The 23,987-nt window shown below is 32.8% G+C and overlaps 1 long non-coding RNA gene across 4 annotated transcripts in view; it reads right to left on the reverse strand.

Annotated features, from left to right (window-relative positions):
- LOC150099820 (uncharacterized) overlaps nucleotides 1-23,987 on the reverse strand; it is a 607,255-nt gene that overhangs the window by 190,497 nt on the left and 392,771 nt on the right. Inside the window, exon 8 of one of the 4 annotated variants that reach the window (XR_016549419.1) lies at nucleotides 18,335-18,438. The exons of the other annotated variants lie outside the window; for them this stretch is intronic. This is a non-coding gene — a long non-coding RNA (uncharacterized LOC150099820). Of the gene's footprint in view, nucleotides 1-18,334; nucleotides 18,439-23,987 lie in introns of those variants that run through there. 4 annotated transcript variants of the gene reach the window in all.

Below are 23,987 nucleotides of genomic sequence, written 5' to 3' on the forward strand. Positions count from 1 at the left end.
CGTTGGGCTGAATTTAGTTCCTAAATCATACAAAGGCAGAAATGCGCCAACATTACGCTTACTTTGCAATAAAAATATTCAAAAGCGTATCTTTAACAACGAACACAAGAATTCTGTCTACGAAATTAGGATATTTTTGATTAATTTATTTAATTTATACAATTCAGAAATTGTATAAAATAATCTGTTTGGATAAAGTTCCAATAGTTAGCATAATTAATTTCAAGGAGCTTGTTGTGTATGCAAAATATAAATCGTGCTGCTTAGCTAATCTGTTTATTTTGTTCCAAAATCAAATTAGTTTACCCAATTACTGATACAAATTCCTAATAAGTTTCTAGTATTCAATAATTACATTTCGTATTTGTTTATTTGTACAGACTGATGATGTATTTTATGCATTTTGAAACCCCTGAATGGGATGTTATGTGTGCGCATTTCCTTCGAAATAATTTTGGTTCTACGCAGATCGCGACTACATTACAAGTTATTTGTCATTAAGCTTCCCTAGATCAACTTTACATTTGACAGATTGGATTTTTGTTCACAGTATTAGTGGAATAAATCAATATGCAGTAGCTTCATTTCTCAGTATCACCATTTAATTGGATAAAAGAAATGTATATTATCACAAAATGCAAATACTTCACCTTCGTTTAAGTCTGCTGGATTTCTTTGAATGCAAATGGTTTAAATCAACTCGCAGGCAGTTTCGTAAGTGTTACTTATTCAAGCAGTGTCTTATTCTCAACCAAATTCTGCATTAAATGCAAAACACACATATGCTAAATTACACTGTATTCATATGGAGAAAATTACATTTTGTGAAATTTGTTTGCGACATTTAAAAGTCTCGAAGGAAATTAGCAATAAAGACAAGTTACTATTTTGCTAAAACAATTTTATGTCCGAACTGCACTATTAGCTTTCAAATAAATAAACCTTGCATTACATAAAATATCCGCCTTTGTTTTTATTCTTGTAAATATTTTATTTTCATCGCTTTCCACTTACCGATTCATAAGAGTATTCTTAATTTTTTTTTCCTCATTTCGAATCCACTGATTAAATTTGCATATATTTAGGAAATAAGTAAATTTATTTTTGGGTGCAATTTTTTTGGAAGTAGAAAAACCGGAAACCAATTAATAACTCGTTTTCAGTTGACTTTATTTTTCATTATGGAGCCTCAAAGACAATTATTTCTCTTTTCAACCATAAAAGCAAGCGGAGTTTTTTTTACACGTTATTTTTTTCAACGTGTTGCACTGAACGAAGTATTATCAACAATTTTGTTTTTCGTTTAACGCGTTTTTTATGATCTGTTTTGATTTCATCTTTTAAATTTATCTCTTTATTGTCATCTTACTTGAATCGTAAACCTGAAGATAATATATATATATATATACACACACACACACACACACACACAGAGGCGGCTCGTGCATAGGCACTGCGGAACTGCAGTACCCCCCAATTTTTTTCGATATATAAATATATTTATTAATATTTGCTTGTAACATTTAATTTTATCATCAACAATCCTATACAATTCTCTTATTTTGTATAAAAAATAATAAAAATCCATCTTGTAGCACTTAGGAGGGCAAAGGGCGCTACCAGCATTGTGTTTACCACAGTGTCATATTGCTACGCGCGCAAGCATATACACGTCATAGTGAGATGCGAGCTATTAGCGTAATGCGGCACTGTCCGTCGCGCAGTTCCACTGTTGTTTATATGCAGTTTGCGCCAGTAGTAGAGTGTTCGTAGTGCTTATCGTGTTTATTCCGTCTCTTTAAATATTTAGACATTACAATTAAAGGATTTAATTGTAATGTCTAAATGTGTGTGTGTGTGTGTGTGTGTATATATATATATATATATATATATATATATATATATACACACACACACACACACACACACACACATTTTTTTTTTTTTCAAATATTTCTGTTTCTAATTTTGGTGTCTATCTCGTTTCGCGAGTATCATAGGACTACCTTTTAAATATTACATTCATTTTCAACCAAATTAATCGATTTTCGACATCCGTTGGCGAGTATACTACAGTCTGTTTACTTGGACTGAGTACAAAGTATAACTTCATAAATTCAGACAATTGTACGTTACATTTATTAGTCTTAATGCATCTCTGTGGCAAATGAACTGTCATCCAATGTACTATCTTGAAACAGGGTATAAGTATATGCTTTTTGTAACCTCAAGTGCAACATCTTCAATGTTATTTCAGTCATACTTATAAAAACAAAATGATTAGGTTCTATCTATTGTATATTTAAAGTAGAGTTTCCAAACATACGTTGTATATCGAAACACTAACACAGTCGTAATTTTTGAACGTATTTATCTGATGTAAACATACGCTTCTGAGTAATACAAAATAAAGACACCAAGTAAAGTCGATTGTGTCTAACACTGAAAAGATAGCAAATCCGTTCTTCGCACTTAATATGAGAAGCAATTCCTAAGAGAAAATTAATTTACAGACATCCTCTATTTTAATGAAGAAACGCAGTAGTTTGCAATTTGGAAAGGCTGTTTCGGAACAGAACATTAAAACAAAACAAAACAAAACAAAAAAAAAAGGCATGAGCAGGAAGAAGGCACAGTCTATTCTTTCTTTTTTTAAAACCAAGTCCTTGGAATTTAAGATTTTATTAAATATGAAACACAAAATAAATTAAAGTTCGAAATGCGGTTTTCTTTACGCAGTTTTCTCTCGGATGTCAGAGGAGCAAAATTATAATAAGAATTTTAATATGCGTGGCTGTTAGTAACTTCTTCACGAAAAACATCCGAAACTCTGGAGACACTTCTTACACTTGGCAGTGTTTATGAACACACGAGGAAGAGAACATAATTACAAATAGCGATTTTTGGTAAAATGAGAGAAGCTTGGAGGTGGCAGAGATATCTCAAGTAGATAAGAATATCTCGTTTGTTTTTCCTTGCGTGCGTTATTCAGTTGGTTATGTCTACATATCCATCATATGGAAATCATTTCAGCCAGTTTCTCATTCGTATTTTTTTACGCAGGTAATTATTCTTTCTTTCCTTCTTGCAAAGGAATGAATGAAAGATGGGATAAAACTGATAATGAAGTCATTTAGAATTGCACAAAAGAAGATTATGTGCTTGCGTATATATTTTTCCGTTTAATGGGGAAGGAAAATAAAGATAGGAAGAGTAAAGATGGTGTTGGATTTAATCTGTTTTGCCATGAAACAAGAAAGTCAATACGTATGGAAATTGAACGGAGAAAAAAAAAATGTTAAGAACTAAACTACGTTTTAAATTGAATAGAAATCTATTCATTACTTGTGTTCTGGGAAAATTGGTAACATCGAGTAACAGCATGTATTATATTTGTTCTCGCTAACCAAATCACATGCAGTTGGGTTGATTAGAACATGAGGAGGTAAAAAATAATTTCTTTTTGGAAAACAATCACTAAGATTATGAGCCTATTCTTCTACTAAATTGGCTCATTTGTGCCAATGTAATAAAGTGGGGGCTCACCCCCCCTAGACGATTCTACGAATGGTGTTTTATTTGTCGAATAGTGCATACACTAGCTCATCACACTAGGGTATCAGATTCTGTACGTAATGGTTAAAACTCTAATATCTATAGCTATTCATCATCATCATGCGTATCAAGGATTTAGGCCTAGCGTGGCCTATTCCGAACAGGCCTTATAAGTCATCGTTGAATCTTTTGAGAGGATGTCCTGGTTTTGTTTTTCCTAATGGCGTGTACTTTAAGGCTTGCTTTGGTAATCTTTCTATTTTCATTCTTTGAACATGTTCCATCCATTTATATTTATATTTTTAATTTTCTTTCTATTACTGATCTGATTCTTGGTTTATTTCTTTCATAATTTCTTCGTTTCTTTTGTGATCAAATAGGGTATACTTTGCAGTTTTTCTCAAACTTCATTTCTGCTGTTATTAATCTTCATTTGTCTTTTAGTTTTATTGTCCAGATTTCACTTCCATAGAATAAGACTGGTAGGGCTAATGTATTGTATACTTTTAGTCTGCTTTGTTTTTGAACTACGTTTGGTTTAAATATAGAGTTAATTACATCTGCTATTTTTAAATATTTTGCAATTTTTAGGTTTATATCTTTTACATTTTCATATGTGATCATACATCCTAGGTAGTTAAATGAATTCACCTGCTCCAAGATCTTGTTATCTATTACTATCTTAGTTCTTGCTGGATCTTGTCCTTTAAAGGCCATAGTTTTTGATTTTTCTGTTGACCCTTATCATACCATAATCTTTGGCTATCTCATTTAGATCTAAAATAGCTTTCTGTAGTTTATCTTCAGAATTTGTAATTATTATTTGGTCGTCTGCAAAGAGGAGAGTGTTTAAGTTAACTGTAGGTGAAAGTTTAATTCCTGGATGGAAATTTTTATTCCATTTTATTATTATTGCATTTAGGTAAATATTAAAAAGAGTTGCTGAGAGGGAACATCCCTGTCAGATCCCTTGGTTTATCTCTCTCGTATACGATAGCTCATGATTTAATCCTATTTTTATTTGATTATTTTCATATATACTTATGATAGGTTTTAGAATATTATTTGGTATTTGTCTTTCATTTAAATGGTTGATTCGTTTTTATTTTATTTGTTAAATAAAATGCTTCTTTTAACTTTGTCAAATGCTTTTTCAAAGTCAATAAATGCAATATGTGTTTCTAAATTGTATTCTCTTCTTTTCTCTATTATTAATTTTAGGCAAAAGGCTGGGTCTATACATGATCGTCCTTTCCTAAACCCATTCTGTACTTCTAAAATAAAGTTTTCGGAATATTTCATTAGTTTGCTATTTAAGTGATTCTGCTATATATTTTGTAACAGGAATTTAGTATAATGATACCTCTATAGTTTTTAGGATCATCTCTATTACCTTTTTTAAAGATAGGAATCACAATTGCTTTTTTCCATTCTATTGTGGGGTTACCAGTTGTATAAATTTTATTTAAAAATAATAAGCATCTTTCTTTGAATCTTGTTTATGCATATTTATACAGTTTTGAACCTAGCTTATCTTTTCAGGGTGATTTTCCGTCTCTTGTTTCTTTCAGGCTGGTTTCTAATTTTTCTTTAGTTATTTCCTTTTCTGTTCCATTAAGTGTTTGCCAGTTGTCTTTTTAAAATATTCATCTGTTCACAATTCTGTGTAGAAATTTAGAAATTCTTCTAATTTCAATTCGGTGTTTAATTTTATGTTTTCTTTAGTATCTGCATTTAGGCGTTTCAAAATCTCACATAAATTGGGTCTTATTTTATATAAATCATGTTCTAAATTAGAAACGAATTTTTTCCATGATTCTCTATGTATTTTTCTGACTTCTCTTTTAGCTATGGCTCTTATTCTTTTATATCCTATTTCATCTCAAATATTTTTTATATAAACATTATTAAAAATTTTTATATTAAGCCATTCTATTTCTATTTCTTCATTTTGTTTTATTTGATGTAGATATTGGTTAATTCTTTGTTCATATAGCCACTGTATATATGTGTCATTTAATACTCTAGTCTTTAATAGTCTTTGTTTATAAAACATTTGTTTTATAAACAAATGTTTTAAATTTCTTTCTGTTCTTGTTACTTGTAGCCATTTAGGTGGTAATTTTAATTTTATTTTAACGAAAAAGTGGTCACTACTTATTTCGTATCCTCTGCGAACTCTAACATCTAATGAAAACTTTGATGTATTTTCATTTAAGATAAAATAATCTAATATTGATTTCCATCCTCTTGCTGCCCAAGTATATTTATGTATGTCTTAATGTTTATAGAAGGATTCATATATCTATATACTTATTCAAAAACTGTTTTCTAACTAAAAGAGATTCAGTTTTGTGAGTTTATTTCTGAAAAGTTTGGACAGCTATTTTCTCAGTATTTCTTTATTATTCCGCTTTTTTTAAATATAAACAAAAACCAACAACATGCTTTCAATCTCCATACTTTACTGATATACAGCGTTGCTTGTTCGTCGAACTCATTGTTATTCCGTCAATAAAAGTTGCCTGTGTAAAAATTCGATAGAAATCCAAAGATTTGTAAATACATACCTTTGACACGAAGGTTTATAAGGTTGCGAATGCTATGGAGCATGCAAATTTTAATGGACAGTTTGCATCATGGAGGGCGTTCAACTATTTTGTAACTAGCATATTTGCTTCGCATTTGATAACGTTTCCTGGGTTTTCAAACTTTTATAAAGAGTTATTCAAATACCACTGATGTGTAAAAGGAACATTTCGTGCGATAAAATAAACCAAACTTTCTCTACGTTTAACTGGTCAAATTTTCTATTTTCTACAAGATTATCTTCTATTATCTTATAGATATACATGTACATGACAAACAAATTAACACTAACAGCTTATTTCAATATGTTCTCCTTATAGTCCTCGTAAGGACTGGCTTAAAGGGGCAAAGCAAGAATGCTTTTCATCTTTCCCGTTATCTGTAGAGGACAGTGTAGGGATAAGGTGTTATTGAGCTATTAAAGCTCTGATCATGGCAGGAGGGTAACAATAGCCGAGCCTCAGTTAGAACTTCATTGGCTACAGCATTGCCATCCATTACCCTCCCCCAAATAAAATCACCATGTTCTCAAGACACCGTGAAAATAATATAATATTCTAATATAAAATATATAGAGGTGTGCAATATTTTTTAGAATTTAAATCAAATTTAACTAATTAAAATATTGAGTTATATATTTAACGTTAAATATAATTTTTCCTATTATTTTTAATAGAAATCTTGCTTTTAGAGGCCTGAAAAAGTTCCATAAATAAAAAAAAAAATCTCTCTTTCTGCACTCTTCTAGATGTATAAGTAACTTACTTTTGTAGCTCAGTAAACTTCTTCAAGGTTTACTAAGCTCAGTAACAGCAAATAAAAACATGGAGCACAAGAGAATTTCCTTACTTTCGAAACTACTATTAGAACACAAGAAAAGAATGGGTTAATAGAGGCATAAACCAAACACTATAACAAAGTACCATAATACGTTACTATTAATTAGTATGCATTCTATTACATTTTAGATATTTGCTAAAGGATTTTTCATATACTAAAATTAATCTGGTGTGTATATATAATAGTACAGTATACAAGCATAATATTTAAATTACCCGATTGTTAAATAAATATTTAATAATTAAATAAATTTAATTAAATAATATATTTAATTAAATATCTTTAAATGTTTAATATTTAAAATAATATTTAATAATGAATCTTATTCTGAGGATCTAAATAGCAAGTCATTTGTCAAAACTATGACTATTTCGAGGGAATAGTGAAGTTGGGTTTTATTTATCGCCAAATTTTTTTTTTGTTAGTATTAGAGAATGATTTGCAGGAGTCGAGTGTTTGGTTTAATTTGAAATATTGGATAATCGGTTTAAGATTTCTCAGAACAAACGACTTTCAACCGTAGTTTTAAATTTGGATTCAGGATTATACGAAGTGAGGGTTGGTAAAGTGATAAAGAACTGCGCTAGAAATGAATACTGATGCATCGTAGTTTGTGAAATTAAATTATATGAATAGAAATCTTTTGGAAAACAGGAAAATAATGCTGATGAATGGAGGATCTGAATCAAATACTAAAATTCGCAAGCAATTATTCGTATCAGCAAGTGAGATTTAAGAACGCCCAGACATTAGGACAAACTGTTAAAAAGGTAAATCAACGAATTCTTTCCAAGTCGGTGAATCCCTCCAAAAGTATATTAAGTGAAAACCGTCGTTTGAATTTTGCATATTTGAACGAGGCCAAGGACAAGTTAAGGATCAGCTACGGCACTGTTGATGAGACCCTTGGGGTTCTGATTCACAGCTCTTACTCAGAATGAAACAGTCTTAGTTTCAAATACTTAACGTATGCGTCTTCAAGCGAAGCGGAAGCACAAAATGTCGTTGATTATTTAAAGGTCAGAGAAACAAATTCAATGATGCGACAAAATCAGGGTTTAACGCGGAATTAATAAACGGTGAAAAACCCATAGCGAAGGGGAGGGAGTGTAAGCTTACGATAAAGAAAATAATCCCAGATCAGTGAGCCTCTAAATGTTATAACCATTAATTTTATTCTTAATACTGAAAACAAACAAGAAGCAACCAGTAAATAACCACTTGCTGTAAGTATTGCCTATATTAATTTAAGTCCCAGGACAACTCCATTAATAATGAAAGTTTTAAAAAAAAAAAAAAAAAAAAAAAAAACGCTTAAATGTTGCTGCTTCCCCCCCCCCACACACACACACACATTTCTACTGTATTAATATTTTCTTCTAGTCAAGTACTAGTTCGTTTTTCACACTATTTCACTGCCAGCAACGTGGTAAAAGGATTTCCTGAAATTGCAATATCTTGACCTAGTTTTCTAAAGCAATGTTACGACCATTATTAAGTTTATTCATGCTGTAACCTGTAGATGAATGTCTGCAGATGCTGACGCGCTTCTCTCAGTAATGTACTAGAGAGGAACTCTGCGCGATCAAATTCATGAGACCAGTTATAGAAAGCAATGCCGAATCATGTTCAATGAAGCAAATACCTAGTAACTCATTAAAAACTAAAAAAAAAAGGAGGGGGGAATCAACTTGTACCCCTCCGTATATATATTGGATAAATACCGAAAGTAACCTCTGATCTGCTGGCGTTGATGACGAGTAATTTAATACTAAATATTTCGCATGCAGCTCATTTTGATCAGTTTGTTTCCCTTCATTTCACGGGGGGGGGGGGAGCTCGAAATGAGTACGCAACGAAAGACGATGAAATGATCCAAGGAATCAAGCAGACGTCGGTCTAGTAATTTGGTACAGGAAACTTGGAGCCTCTCGAACATGGTATTTTACCTACATGCAGATAGGATAATAAATCCTTCTCCCTTCTACGTGTTAGGCCTATTGGCCTGTTACAGAGCTATCTTAAGCCATTCTAAGTCGTACCGGTCCCGAGAATAAGGTGACTAGCCTATGCCTCCCGGTATTTTCTGTGTATGTAGCTGTGTGTGTTCATGGGGCCGGTTTGCCTGCTTGCGGGATGAAAAACCACAGATAAACTGGGGAGAAAAACCCTGCTGTCCACGCCCAAGACTAGCTAACTTGGCTATGGCTGAGAAAGATCATTAAGCTCCTCGGCGTGGGGAATCGAATCCAGGAAGGCATATGGTTGCAAAGCGCTAACCGTGCGGACAATAAATCCAAATCCAGCATTATCAAGTCCATTCTTGCAGACAAAAGTTATTGGACCTGTGCAATATGTAATGGACTCTTAAAAGCAACCATAGGATGTTCCATTTTTCTTAGAACAATGGCGTAGTTAATAGAAATAAGGGAGGATAAAGCTTATTTAAAACATAATGGACGATCTATCTTATTTAACAAAGGAATGAATTTATCAGATTCAGTTCTCAAGAAAATATACATTTAGAAGCCTCCTAAGTTATACATACGACGAAAGTGTTTAGGTTCAAAATGCTCACAGAATTGATTATAATCCTCAGGACATCTTCATCGTTACGGAATGAAAGAACCGAACCAACCTCGACGGATCAATGCAGCCGTGATGCACATGATAATAACGAAAGCCAAAGGCAACAACAAGGTCGCGACAGATGGCCCCGACTACGGTTCATCGCTAGCAGTCAGTGATCTCAAAAGAAAGAACACACCCTCAAGGAAAAACCGCAAAACAATAAAGAGAGACATGTGGCAGACAACGGATTTCCTTAATGTCGGTGTAAACACTGAAACAGCCAACGGGGTAAGCTGACGAAAAACTTTCACAACAACAACAACAACAACAACAATCCCTTCCCAAAGGCAAGACAGGAAGGAGATCTACATGGCCGAGTCTCGGCCATGGAATAAATCGTCGAGATGGCGAAACGGAAATAGAATCAGGAAATACAACCTTTCTCTTGTGACACACTGATTTTTGGTGTTGTGTTACCAGAGTGTGCAGCAATTGCATTCCCAATTTCTCGAACCCATCTTATTGCAAACCACTGCGAAAGCTTACGGCAAAATCAACTTAAGCTCTTTCGAAGCAAATTCAACTTTACAATCCAGTAAAGGCTTCTGAATCACCACTAATATTTGTTAACACTAATCATCCCAAGATTATAACAAGATGATAATTCACACCCGATTTGGATATATGAGATACTATACATTAATATACAAATATGAATGTGGAGTTCGGTATTACTAGTTCGAAAAACTATATCGACGCAATATAACGCGGATATTATATTACATAATTATCACTTTCGGGCGTATGATAGAAAACTAGTCATGAATTTGGACTCAAGACAAAGGTCTGTTACTCGCAGATCTATGTCTTGGTCACATTTCAGTCTTCTAAAGCAAATGAATCAACTTGCATTCCATTTAAGTGAGTATACCAGCATTAGGTCTTCACACACGCGTTGTTCAAGTTCTTTCCTGATATTTTAGTAACAACAATAATAGGATAAGAGTAAATGAAACAGGGCCCACTTAAGACAGTATATTGCCTATTTATTAGTTGTGTGTTGAAAAAAATGATATAACAGTTAAAGACTCAAATTATAGCCACTTAAAACTCACACTGCGAGATTTCACATTCTTTTTATAGCAATGATTACTTTTATTTTTCAGAGATACATCAAGACAATTCTTCCGTTCATCTCCTGACAGATGTAAAGAAGTCAATTCAATCATTTTTAAAAGAATTCCAGTAATATAAAATTACCGTACACGAGTATCGTATTCCCATACGCGTTGTGAAATATTTTATTATATCTTCAAGTTTTGGCACTTTTGCTAGAAAATGTTTGCTATCACGTTTTAGAAAATCCTTCCAAAAGTAATTCAAAATTGATTTTTTTTTTTTAATTTTCAGCATTATTCTAAACGAAAGATATGCTATAGATAATGAATATTGCCCTGTGTAGCAAGCAGTAACAATGATAAAATAATATGCGCAGACATAGAAATGCAAGTAACACGACAGTACTATTTTTGAATAATCATGGCGATTTCGACTGGTTAACAAAACACGTTAGTCATCCTAAGATATTTATTCTATAACAAAATGTAAACTATAATTAGACACGAGATCTTTTTGTCTATATTCATAATATTTTGGGTAAAACAAAATATATTTATTAAATATAATAAGCACCAACGTCTGTTTAAAATACTTTAAATATAAGAGAAAATATCTTGCAAAGAAGCTTAAAAATTGTAGATTTGTATTTAGGTTTAATGCAAATTTATTCTAAGTGTGTTTGAAAATTTCAGCGATATTCTACACAATTTTAATTTTAGATTAAAATTAGAATTACGTGTCAGCATCACAATAAAAATGAAAGAAAGAACACTAATATACTTGTTCAGGTCTAAATGCTTTTCTTCCAGTGCCAAAATATAAAATTTCGATAAATACTGCTGGATAATTAAGAAATTTTGTTAACATTTACTATCTTACATAAACAAACCCATTATACGTACATCAAGTTTAATATTATTATTTAAATGAGTATGATCTGAAACTTATTTTTGACAAATTAGTCATTTTCATGAACCAAACAACTACTGCTAATTATCTAACGACTGCAGAAGTTCGAAAATATTCATGAGACAATTAAAATTTTAAATTACCTCCAACACTACTTCAGATTTCTAAGTAATACAATTTTAAAGAGTATACTAACAAGGTTCGGGTCATTATCTTATCAATTATAAGTTAGTTTTCTGATAGGGCACCGAATGCAAATACTTAAAATCAACATAAAATAACTTAATGAACCATGATACCATATAAGAATCCAGAATAATATTGAAACGATGCATGAAATGAATAATCTGACATTTCGAAAAGATATGTTGTTCAATACAAGTTAAAAAGAAACTGTTGAAACCAATACTTCTTTTGATAAAGTTAGAAATTGTTATTAAGGGACATACAGGTAAAGGTTATCGATCGATTCGATACAAGCAACAACAGCACGTGGTTATAATGGTGTCGTGTCTCAATCATTTTATTTTAGTTTTCTATGGCTCACACACGCATGTTAATACGTGTATGAGCATTAACATGAAAATGGGCCTCCTCTGTGAATCACACGTTTGACAAAGTACAACATTTTATTATTATCCAGCTTGCCGTAGGGAGGCGTTAGTCTATCTAAGGGTGACGACAGCACGAACTCAACGTAGAAATATCCCACCTTTACTGTACATCGATGCATGCAATGCTACGAGAAAAATGTTGTTCGTGGTCCGATTTGTTTTTGAAGAGAAAAACTGGGCATCTGGAGAAAATTCAATAAAATTCTAAAACTACACCCCGAGATCAAGGAACTCAATGCAAAAAAATTTACATTATATAAATTTACTTCCCCACACGCTTCGGGTTGTGTTTATTCGCATTCAAAACTAATACTCTCCACTCCCGTTCTTATTTTGTTTTCAATTTTCATTTATACTTTTATGTATGTACGTACAACAAAACAATACCAAATCAGTATTATTATCGATTTATATTTGTCAATAATCAAACGCATGGGCTACAGTGAGGCTATTCTTATTCCGGCCACCACACGGGGTTAATAACGATGAAATAAATGACTAATTATTTAATATTTTCTTCAAAATGATAAAAGTGGTGCATAAGGAATTATTGTTTTCTTTATTAGTATCTGAGATAACTGTTATAGTTCAGTTTTTAAATATAGCAACTATCAGATTGTTTGCAATTTCATATATTTTTACTAATGTAAGTGGAACTTTAATAAAAAGTTTATTGAGAAAAAAGTTTTTAATGAAACAATTCCGACATAAAATATATCTAGGATTATTCTGCCATCCAAATCTAACTATTAATTGCAAATCATTGGATGTTTCCACATCATTCAAACTAAGTGAATGATATAATAAGATAAAAATATTACTGCCCGTGTTCGAAAGTAAGATAATTTTTAAAACATACACATTTTATACTTGATAGGCTAACTAATGATTGTGCACTGTACTTCTAAAGAATTTTCAAAAAAAAAAAAAAAGAGAGAGCTAACCGCATTTTATATGCAAATGGTCGTAGCGGTATTGCACCAATGAAAAGAATCTCTTATGTGTCTGATTAAGGATTTGAAAGAGCTGTTAACTATCAGCCTATTTATAATACTTGTGCAAGCTTATTTTTTTATTATTTCACTGAAACGAATGCCTGTTACAAGAGATTATTAAAACAACTACTGCGTTTAAATGTGGACTAAGGATTTTCTTTTTATTTTTAAGATAATATTAAGATTATTTTTTAAGAACCTTACTCTGAGGACTAAACACTGAACTTCAACAAGCCACTTCGGGCCTCAATAAGCGGTGATGAAATTTATCGCCCTCCCTCCAAAGACAACCCCGTACATCCAGGCTCATATCCACTGGGCCAGCTTAGGCAGAGATATACTCAAGTTATTAATGATTATATGGAAGACGAAAAGAAAATTTCTTTATCATCTAAAATAAATCTGGTATGGGGTTTTGTTAATTTCTTTTGGTGGAAGAAATCTATTTTATATAAATTTTAATTAGCATATTTAGGGTGGTTTTAACCTCTAATTTTTCTCTCGCTTTCTGATCCATATTTAGTTTTGAAACGGCTAAACACTTTGTTTTGCTAGCTATTTACATATAAATTGGCTTAAGTGAATATCAATTTAACTCCGCTTAGGCCACCAAAAATTATATATTTAAATTTTTCATCTATATGAAGTAAAGAGAACCGTGCACTTCAGCAGCCACTTAGTAAACAGACTTGTTAAGCGTAAAATTTCTTAAGAACAAGAAAAAAAAATCGAAGTTAAGTATTCCGTGTTCTCACATCCTTTTCTTCTGCGTATAATGCCCAGTACGGCAAATATCAGTCTCTAACAGGCACCTTTTGAAGATCTACTCCTCTCGTGGTTCTAAAGAAGGCATCGCGCCTTTTCTAGCTGCAGATTACCAGAGGCGGCCCTTAAACACCGGAACCTTTTTCTGTCATAGATCTCGAGCAATTCAAAGTGACAGTTCCTACACTAGCTCGCGAGTCCCTGCCGTTGTGCCTAGCATCTTCACAGACGTATCATCGATCTGTGGAATCTCACAACCCCAAACTCTGTCACAGTGAAGGACAGATTTGAAGAAAGCTCTCGCCTTCCGAGTTCTTTCGGAACCCTCCAACGCTCCCTCCCTTCCTCCCGTTCTCTTTTTTCGTTCTCCAAGCTTGGAGTAATGCGAAGTTTCAATGAGACGAGGTATTATAGTTCCAATGAAGGGGTGGGTGGGCTGAAAAGAACGGAAGGGGGGGGGGCAGATAAAGAAATATAGGAAGAAAGAGAGGAAGCCAATTCCTTGCTTGTTTCTAGTCGATGGAGAAACGCGTAGATGTGTCCCGAGACCACGAATGCGCGATCTACGAATGCAAGAAGGAGTTAGTGTTAAAATAAGAAAGAGAAAAGAAACATGGAATGGGGGAAGGAAGGCACTTGTTCGTGATTTTCTAAGACGCCAAAAAAAAAAGCGAGTACTTGCAAGCAATATTCACCGGGGCCTAAATGAGCCACGGCTGCCTTTCCGTGAATGAAAGGCAATCCCTCCCGATCTGACGCACCAAAGCTGATGTGCAGCGAGGAAATGGGTCTACGTTAAGAAGTGCCATTTAAGCCTTTACAAAAGACTACGACAGGATTCTTCAACAGCAATACAAATGACTGGATAAGAAATGTATGTGGGTGGTGTTTAAAATCAATCGAAAGGGAACGAGGGTGTGCTGGTTGACAGTTCGTTAACACCTCAGAAGAATTTCAAACCGGTTTATTTTTTTTTCTTTTTTATTCTTTAAGAAGTTAGTTGAGATTCAACTTCGCCGAAAACAAATATTTTAGAAATCCACTAAAAAAGGAATATCTGAGTTATTTATAAAAATATATTAAAACTATGTTGTATTAATAAAATTATATAGCAAAGTATTTAAAAATAGTCAAAAGATGGAAATGTTATTTAATTCTTACCAGTATAACTCATACACCACTCTAAATTACTAAAAACTATCATTAAAAAATAACTTAGACGTAAGTGGGCAATGCTGTAGCCAATGAAGATTTAACTGAAGCTCGGCTATTGCCGTTACCCAGCCATGACGAGCTTTTTAGCTCAACAACACCCCATCCACACAGATTTTCTTCATTCAGATGACGGGATAAAGAGTCAAGGAATCAGTCCATCGCCCAGTTCTTTTAAGAACTTCTTTTTTTATAACATTCGGGTGAGATGCGGTGATTAATACCCTTGGAGGGTAATGGATGGCAATGCTGTAGCCAATGAAGTTCTAACTGAGGCTCGGCTATTAAATTAAAATATTTAAGGCCCATCGGAAAAAAACCGTAATACAGACATATATTAGTATAATATTTATTGTATTTATATTGAATACAATTTATATTCAAGATTTTGCGTTTGTAAGCTTTTTGTGCTTCTTATCAATACCTCTGAAATGTATATGAATAAGCAATATTTACTAATATTCATTAAGCACCGAAATACGCAGGAAGCAAAATTTGTGAACCGACACCAATGTGTGATTTTTTTCCATTTATATTTTCCATTAAAATATAAAAAATAAAAAAAGAAATAATAAAAATTAAACACGTTTCTTTTAAGATTAAAAAATCTACTTAGTCTTAAAACATTTTAAATTTGTTTTCATTATTTCACGGCCCCCCTCAACAAAACCTACGGGGACCGTGGCACACAGTTTGGGAAGCACTGATGTAGGCAAACAAAACATAAAAAAAGGGTATTCGTAACCACTTACCATCAAGACCACTGTGCCAAGCAAAAAAAGCTAAAAGTAGTGTCCGAGATCTTTATGACTACTTCATTTTTTTAGTTATAGTCAAAAAACCTAGAGAGCGTTTCGGTTTTATGTATTATCAACTATTCATAAAAGCTATTGTTCAAGTAATTTAACGTTAATGTCAAGTAGAAAGAGACGTTGTTGTTGTTCTTCATCGTTTCCCATTAATTAGCATAAGAATAGACACGAAGAATAACTGCAAAGGATTTTGTTATGATTATTGAAATAAAAGAATGCGCTGTTTATTCAAAATTGTCAAAAAAAAGTCACTTGAAAACTTTAGAAAGCATGTGTCTATTATATACGTGTTTGTTCAACTGAACGTTAATATCTATCGTGGAAAAAAAACATAATATATAACACAAACCGCATCTGATCCTTTGTTTAAATATTTTCCACTGCATAAGAGAAATAATTTTAGTTTGTCTAGGGAGTTAACGTCAAAGAAAATGATATCGGAATATTCCTAGCACTAACGTTTATTTATTTCTTAATAATAAATGAAGAATTTAAAATTCTTCTTTCAGACTGTTGGATAAGCCTATTTACTTATGATAAACAATGGTTGGTAGCGCTGTATTATTACTCCTTTTGTTATTTTTTTTAAACTTAAGGATAAATCCATTAAATTGAACTGGAAATGCAGAGATGTACAAATCGTAAGGTAAGGGAAAACTGTATCTTCACTAAACAACAAGATAAGTAGCTTATGACTAAAATATCTTCCTTCAGCAGTTATTCCACAACAACAGCATTGAGAATATTTAAGACTGCTTAATTTTCTTTGACTCAGTGATGGCAAAATCCAGGGATTATTTTTAAGCCATTCTGCTACATGTTTATCTTTTTTTTTTTCTTATTTAGCTTTCTGATATTTAAACTCTTTCTCAAATCACGAATCTCTTGACCTCATGAAAACAATAACATATAAATATGTTGCTTGTTACAGTTCCTTAAAAGATCGCAATTTTTTTTCCTTTCTTTTAACAGTTCCATACTGAACACCTAATAAATGCTTTTAGAGACTGTTTTACCCTATTGCCATTCATTCAATAAATCCTTTATTGAATGAATGGCAACAGCATGGATTATAACCGACGTGCTTCATTCTCCATTTCAAAGGCCTCAGCAAAAGGGCCCCATCCAACAGATATTGTCATTTAAATCATTACGCTGTGCATATCTCTCAATTCTCCACATCAAGCTGACTGCAATTCTTATCTAGGATTCACGTGACACCAGAACATAAAAAGTATCTAATATAGAAAAAAAATTCAAATACACGTATTAACGAAAGAGAACAAAAAAAAATTGCAAATAAGACACTGGGATTATCAATGTACTCAGAAATATACTGGGACAAATCAGGAAAAAAAATATCTTGTGTATCGGAATAATTCTAGTACACTGGAACGTTCGTTAATAATCTATGATTTCATACGCTGGGAAGAAGATATAAATATATTATGACAAAAAGAAAAAATTCGATGTGAAAAAAAAAAGAAAAATATTTCGGCAATATTCTGAACATAAGAATACCCTGGAATAATGAGAAATCTCAAATAGAAGTGAGTATTACAATTAATATGATTGAATAGAACCATTGGAAAATGGTCATTCAAAGCTTTATGCACTAATTTTGACTGGCCAAATAAAAAAAATTAAAAAGTTCAATGCATTATGTTGACAATCGAAAAACCTTAGAAAAAAAGAGGAGTTCTGCGCATGAACAGAATGTTTCTATGAGAATTGTTAAGAAGAATAACATATCAATTCTACTGTTTATTATTTACACGTGAACTAATACTATTTGGCCGTTAAGAATTTCATAACTAAATCAATTTAAATAAACACTCACATTTCTATAGTTTTTTTTTTTCATGATAAGAGTGTCTAAGTACGGGGATTGACTAACTCGAGTTTTTTTTTTTCCCCTGAAGAATGAATTATTCTTGTCTACTTCCTTGAGTAGTTAAACTGTACGCTCTAGCAGACGAGGCTGTGCAGTGTAGAGCATCATCTGCAAACCAAATTTAATTTCTGCTGCACATTTTAGATCCCCCAACTAAATTTCCCTAATGGTAAGTTAACCGTAAACTTAAGCTATTTCAACCATTCTGAATGACTGAACAAATCAATGCACTTTGATTACATAAAAATTAATATTTCTAGGGATGTCTTTTTCTTTTTTATTTGACTTTATGCAGTTCGATCAAGCATTAAATTGAGAACAAGAAAACTGACATTTTTTCAGAGATCAAAGTGAACTTAATTTATTAATTTCTCAGAATAAGTCTTAACTCTAAGATGACAAGACAAGTGTTCCTGTCGTGCAAGTCTACGTCTAGAAGAATATGGAAAATGTCTTCTCTATGCCTCCACGTAATATGCTAAAAGCTTCATAGCATTTCTAGCAGAAGTTTATTGCCTTTTTTGTGTGCTTTCAATTACCTTAAAGCACCTCAGCGAAGCCTCCTGTAAAACCAATAGAGATAAGAGTTTGATAGTTTCATCCAGAAGATTAAAATTTACAGCATTTCTGAAACTTAAAAGTTATTTTGAACATAAAATAACATTCTCTTATCGGTCCAAACCAAAGTTTCAATGAAACGTTTACGACTCAGTAATTTGTCTAAGTTGGTGCTTCATTAACCCACATAGTCTGTTTTTCAATAAGTCTTATTCGGATATAACCTCGATGCATGGTGGCACATGTAAAATAACCTTCTTGAATCAAACAATTCAATATTTTAAATATTCAATATATTTAAAATAAATTAAAAAGTAAAAGGAAACAAAAACGAATGTTATTTTTGGAAACTAACTTCAACTATTTATACATTGCTGTCACTGTTCGTTAACTCTGGTTTCAAGCAGAAGCTTGGCAACCTTCCAAATAGAGCAAACTGGACTCCAGAAGTTTTTCTTGCTGTAATGTCTCAGTTATCATCGAGCCAGCAAAGTTATGAATTTATATTACGCTGAGGTAACTCCACCTTGCTTGTAATAAATTACTTCTGTATCGAATCCCATTATAAGCATGCTTTTCTTGGGTTTGAAGCAACCAAGATCCTTTGCAGGGAATAAAAGAATTCATACACCTGAGACTGACCCATAAATTGCGTCTAAAAATCTTCAATGAACTGCATTTAATGGAATATATAAATGATATTCCAATATTCCGGAATTTAGTAGCAAAAACTTGCTACTAAATTCCGGAAATATTTGTCTTCTCATAAATTATTAAGTTTTAATCGAATTAATCTATCTGTTTCGTTGATTTACGAATTCCAGCGTATACACATACAATTCTAACTTCCATTAAAATAATTAAACTATAAAAATAAAATATTGGTGTATGAGATGCATTGCAAATATTAATTTTTATTATCAACTGAATTTGAAAGTATTTTTTGTTTGTTTGAAACAACAATGGCTTAGTTATAAAGCAACTTTTTAAGAATATTACAAGTGTTTTCCAATCGCCAATTTGTGAGAACCTGCAGCTATAATTAATCACGTTTTATTAAGAGGAATGCTGTGAAATCCTCTTTAAAAAAAAAATAAAAAAATAAAAAAATAAAAAATAAAAAAAATATTATGTTTTATGTCTCCTTGGAAGAAAGGTTGTAAACCTACAACACATTGTATTAAACACCGCGGGCTAAGTTTGTTTGTTAAATGTATTTTTACGTAGTCTGGAAACCTTGCTCCAGAGACCTAACATGAACTTTTCAAGCTACTTTCTGCCTACAATAAGCGGAGTAATGGTCTCATACAGTGCATGCCATGAAATCCATCTCATCCCCTAAAGACAATCATATGAATCCATGGGCCCACGGCGGAATTCCAACCCGCAGCCTGTTGGTTGGGGGCGTACGGTAACCACATTAACTACTTGATCAACCAGGCAAGCATCCGGATCTGACAAATTCATTCTAGAATGGATATGTTTGGTAAAAATTTATGTACGAACTACATTCTATGCAGATAAAAGTCAAATTCAGTGGAACGAAAAGCAAAGATTTTCGTTAAATTGCACAACAATGTTGTCTAACATGCTATATATGATATTTTATTATTGAAAAGTAAGTTGGGTGTTGCTGATTTACTGATGATTTAATTCACTAAATTTAAGAATTGAGGTAAAAAATTGAGCAATAGTTAGCACAGATGATTGCCTTGAATATTTTGCATACTTATTTTATTTAAATTCGGAAATTTTCGAATACTTTATTTTAATTTTAAATAGCTTTCTAAAACTTCTATAACTTTGAATAACAAAAGGTAGAAAAAATATTACTGAATGAGTATAGTCGGTTATTACTAATGTGAACAAATACATTCTACAACAAACATCAAAAAAGTAATGACATTGTTGAATGCGATTTACAATAATTCTTTAGGGGAAAATATGAAATGAGAAGAAATGGGCTTCGGTGAAAACTGAGAAATTATTGATCCAAAATGAATTGTCAGTTATAACCCAAAGTGAATGTATGTACTTTATTGTGGTTTTATTCCGCTCCCATGCACCAAGGATGTGTCAATTAATAAAAAACATGCTTAAATGGATGCTGGAGAGCATCGATAATCACTCGATATTTGAAATTAAAGATGTTAATTTATCACAAGAGGAAATTGTTTACAGATTTGAATACGAAAGATAAAAGTTGAACAAAAACAAACAAAATTGCCGTTTAATGGAGATAAAGTTTTCCCAGACCGTCTCAAGATGAACAGTGATGGTTATAGAGGTAAATATTCGAGAAAGTTTGGTCATGGGTACACATTGCAAGGTTTCTAATATAGGGGAATGATTCTCCATAGACGTGAACACGAACTAGCAACCACTCGGCCAACCAGGTCGGCTAAAATACAGAAGAAGAAAGAAAGAATCTTATTGTAAGGCAATATTTTGAGGATACAAAAATCGCTCCTATCATGCGTATAATTAACAGATCGAATATTAGAAACAGTTTTAAAAGATAGAAGATTTATATTGGGCGCTTACTTAAGAGTAACATAAAAATTCTTAATGCTAAACGAACGCCCAATACTCAACTAAATGTTGTGGGAATGCTCAGCGATTCTTAAATAGATCGATAATTGCAGATTTTGACTGTGACAATACTATTAACCCATAAAGTGAAATCTCAAAACAAGGGAAGAAAAAATACTGGAGCACCCGGAGGAAAATAAATCGCGAATATTCTGCTTTGTGAATGTTCTGTAACCTAGTAAGAAATGTCTACGGATTAGCCTCGTTTTCGAAAAATTAAACCGAAAATATATTTGCTAAGCACATCTTTTGTTTTTGAATAGCTTCCTGTCTTCAATGTTACAAGAAAGCTTTCCAGTTACCAAGTTTTTATTTAAGAAAATGCGAACGCCCAAACATGTTTAAAGGACTATTAGAGAAAAGTCTAGGAGTTTATTACCAAAACACGTTTGTTAAAAATGACTTAATTCATTAAAGAAAGTGATGTTACTCTAATAAGATCTGTAGGTATCTAACATCGCGTTAAATAGATTTACATTCTTACACTTAAAGTAAATCGAAAATTCAAATCACATTCATCCATTTCTTTTTATTTATCTACGTTTTCATTAAGAGATGGAATTTGTTTTCTTTCCGTGTAATTATGAACGCTGTTAGAAAAATGGTTCTAATTTCTTTTTCGTGATCAAATGCCCAAAGTTTCTCTTATTTTTTTTTATTATTTTCATTTCGTGGGGCAACAAAATTTTTCATTGGTTAAACAAGGCAAATAACACAAGAAATAATCGATAGACTATAAATGAACTTCTATTTAAATAGAAATTTGCGGAGTTTGGAAGTTGAATTAAAACAAAAGATCGTGCAATTCTTTCGCAAAGATATGATTAAAGGGTTTAAAATTAGACAAGACGGGCTGCCTGATGAACTGTATACTTATAATTGAATTCTATTAAATTTTCTATTAAGTTTAATATTCTATTGATTTGTATTTAGTGAACTGCACAATCATGCAATTAATGCGCTATCTCCTTTTCCAATAAAAACACGGCCAAGTGAAGCCACTTCGAAGAGGTTGGTTTTAATGGCGAAAGAATACGAATCGCCATAGTAAGATATGTTAAATCGCCTCTAGCCAGTGCTAAGTAGACAAAGTTGACTTTAAAACTGAATTAACTTAAAAACTTATACGGAGAAATGGTCTCAGAATCATCCGTAAATTACATATACTAGTTTTTTTCCTAACAGTGGAATAAATGTTCACTATAATATAATGTAAGATGAATACGTGCTTTATGACTGGAGTTAAACATAGCATCATGTAATGTCTAAACCACTCTTCTGGATAAATAAAATAAAACGCAAATCATCCCAGGAATTCATTCCTTACGCAGATGCATCTACGCTGGATTATCTGGCTGGCCCAGTGGAGAGTCTCCAATGTGGTTGTATCTCAATAGAAATACTGTGCAAATACCCCGTTAACAAAACAGTTAGTCTTTGCTTTCCATGCGTTGAAATGGATGTTCGAGAATATTTTTGGAAGCGGCTGATTTTCGTTTCCCAATGGTTCTAGAGTAGAGTTATTTAACCTACGTATGCGTGGTTAATCTTTAACGCACAATATTAAATGCAGTGCTGATTAGCAAGATTTTGTTGTGATGATATTAGTAGATGAAAGGCATAAAATGACATTGTACAATATTACGGAAACTGTTGGTTGGCATTTATCTATTAGTTGCTTTTCCTTCGTTCCTATGGCTTTAATGAATGAAAAAAGTGGCCCTGGATATACTTAAAGTTGGCCACCGTTGATATATATGAATATGTGAATGTAGAAATTAAAGCATTCATCATTCTTCAAGAATGAGTAGGGAAGAATCATTCATTGAGTTCTCTCATCTTCCTTGGGCTCGAAAGATGAGTCCGACCATAACATGATCATGAACTTCATTCCTAATCTTTAACTGATCTATGATACTGCAAGTTACATAATATTTCACGTACGAGATTAATAAATGATCATATTTTATGTTAAATAGCTATCATCGTTTATCTTCTTTATGGAGCAAATGACAACCAGACCTGTTAGGTGATAACAATCTTCACGACCGAATGAACCACCACCTCAACTTTTTTTTGGGGAGGGGGGGGGAGTCGAAGTGGTTTGCTGTTTAGTTTTCAGAAAAGGGATTCTGATTTTTGTTACCCCTCCTCCTCTTCGCGCGCACACTTTCAATCGTAGAAAAAAAAATTCTAATTTCTAAAGAACAACCTAAATGGTGCACTCCATCTCCTGATCTTTTGTTTTTGACCCAATCCCCAAATCTCTGCCGCAACAACCATAGTCCATATCAACGACAAATTACACTCAGCATGATTCCTCTCACCACAAGAGTGGTACTTACACCCTTGTGCGATCCGAATTTCCTTTGTTGACCTTCTCTGACTTAAGGTTTCCTTGTTCTTCAGTTCTAAAACTCATTCTGACCTCTTAACCTTGACAGTTCTCCTTCCAGGTAACACCGCTTAAGTGACTACTCCCCTTGACAATTCAGATTCCCATCTGACAGCCAAGTTTCATCTCTACTGGAATGCTTTCCCCCCCCCCTCAGCTATTCACAACCTTCGGTACTACAACTGAAGTGGGAAATATCTTCGATGCTTTTACATTCCTTTTTGTGGCTGTCCATGGTGAGATGGTTTCTGTTCTACAGATATTTGTGGTGACCTTGTTACCGAAATTATGTTGGAATGAGAATATTCAATCCCCACTCTGTTTAAAATTCCCACCCCTACATCAAAGTCCCAGGTTCCCAAAAAGTGTGCTAGGGCCAGTCAAGTAGGAAATAAAAGCTAAAGTGACTTGAGACAAAAACAGCCCACATTGAAGGCCGCAATACTTAAAAGCCCGACCCTTTTAATAATTATTTTTAAGGGCTGAAAATGGAAACCTCGCTGCCTGTGATAACTGCAGTCATGTCTTCTGGTATCGCGCAAAAGCTGTTGGGCACAATTTTTGTCC

The sequence above is a fragment of the Typopeltis vanoorti genome, chromosome 14, assembly GCF_054136105.1.
Source record: "Typopeltis vanoorti isolate ZY-2024b chromosome 14, IOZ_Tvanoo_1.0, whole genome shotgun sequence".
In the NCBI taxonomy this organism is placed as follows: Eukaryota; Metazoa; Arthropoda; class Arachnida; order Uropygi; family Thelyphonidae; genus Typopeltis; species Typopeltis vanoorti.